Genomic DNA, 1,455 nt, shown 5'->3' on the forward strand with positions numbered 1-1,455 from the left:
TGGAAATGGTTATGTTCAGCAACTTGGAGACTGTTTGCAGCCATTCATAGATTTCATGCACCAATGCAACGATGGAATTTTTATGGGTGACAATACGCTGTGTCACCGGGCCACAATTGGCCTCGATTGGACGATTCGAGCGAATGATCTGGCCGTCCAGGTCACCCGACATGAATCCCAACGAACACTTATTGGACATAATCGAGAGTTCAGTCGTTGACTTCCATCGACTTGTTGAGTCCATGCCACGTCGAATTAAGCGAGAGAGGTGGCGCAGTGGTTAGCACACTGGACTCGCATTCGGGAAGACGGCGGTTGAATCCCGCGTCCGGCTATCCTGATTTAGGTTTTCCGTGATTTCACTAAATCGCTCCAGACAAATGCCGGGATGGTTCCTTGAAAGGCATGGCCGACTTCCTTCCTCCATCCTCCCCTAATCCGATGAGACCGATGATCTCGCTGTCTGGTCTCCTCCCCCAAACAACCCACCCCACGTCGAATTGCTGCATTACGCCGGGCAGAAGGAGGTCTGATACGATGTTAGGAGGAATCGCATGACATTTGTCACCTCAGTGCATGAATTGTTTGGACTATCTCGGGAGGTTTTTGTTCGTGCTGCAATAAGGATGTTCTGTTGCACTCGAAAGAATATGCTCTCTCTCTCTATGTTGACCTCGAACTGTGTTTCGTAAACCAGTTACGACGCATGTAGAAACGAAGAACTATGAAGGTTTTAAGGCCACTAGTTGGTCAAAAGCTCAGAGAGAACGTTTCAGACTGAACTAACAATGACTAAAAATTAAGAAACATTTGTTTATTAATTGGGCAACAGCCTTGTCGCAGTGGATACACCGGTTCCCGTGAGATCACCGCAGTTAAGCGCTGTCGGGCGTGGTCGGCACTTGGATGGGTGACCGACCAGGCCGCCATGCGCTGTTGCCATTTTTCGGGATGCACTCAGCCTCGTGATGCCAATTGAGGAGCTACTCGACCGAATGGTAGCGGTTTCGGTCAAGAATACTATCATAACGACCGGGAGAGCGGTGTGCTGACCCCAAGCCCCTCCTATCCGCATCCTCCACTGTGGATGACACGGCGGTCGGATGGTCGCGGTAGGCCACTCGCGGCCTGAAGACGGAGAGCTTTTTTATTAATTGAGAAAAGAAATAAATGTACCCAAAAAGAAACACTAAAAGTAAATTACAACGATTTATTAAATTCGATATCAAAGGGGGGAATCTGGAAATTCAGCACGTTCCTCAGCAAGACCCAATTAGAGGGATAATAATCAGATTATAATTATAGTCTCTAAAAACTTCAGTGTGTACGATGTACGCAGGTATGTACCTGCAAACAACCAAAAATTTAATTACCCAACTATGTGTTTTTCGAAGTCATAATTAAACATTTACGATAACCCTCTACCAGGGCTACCCAATGACTGTGAATCTACTT

General features: G+C 47.0%; 1 pseudogene; it reads left to right on the plus strand.

Annotated features, from left to right (window-relative positions):
* The first annotated feature begins 824 nt into the window (after positions 1–824).
* Positions 825–942, plus strand: LOC124722683 (annotated as a pseudogene).
* Positions 943–1,455: the final 513 nt, after the last annotated feature.

Source organism: Schistocerca piceifrons, chromosome 1 (genome assembly GCF_021461385.2).
Source record: "Schistocerca piceifrons isolate TAMUIC-IGC-003096 chromosome 1, iqSchPice1.1, whole genome shotgun sequence".
NCBI lineage: Eukaryota > Metazoa > Arthropoda > Insecta > Orthoptera > Acrididae > Schistocerca > Schistocerca piceifrons.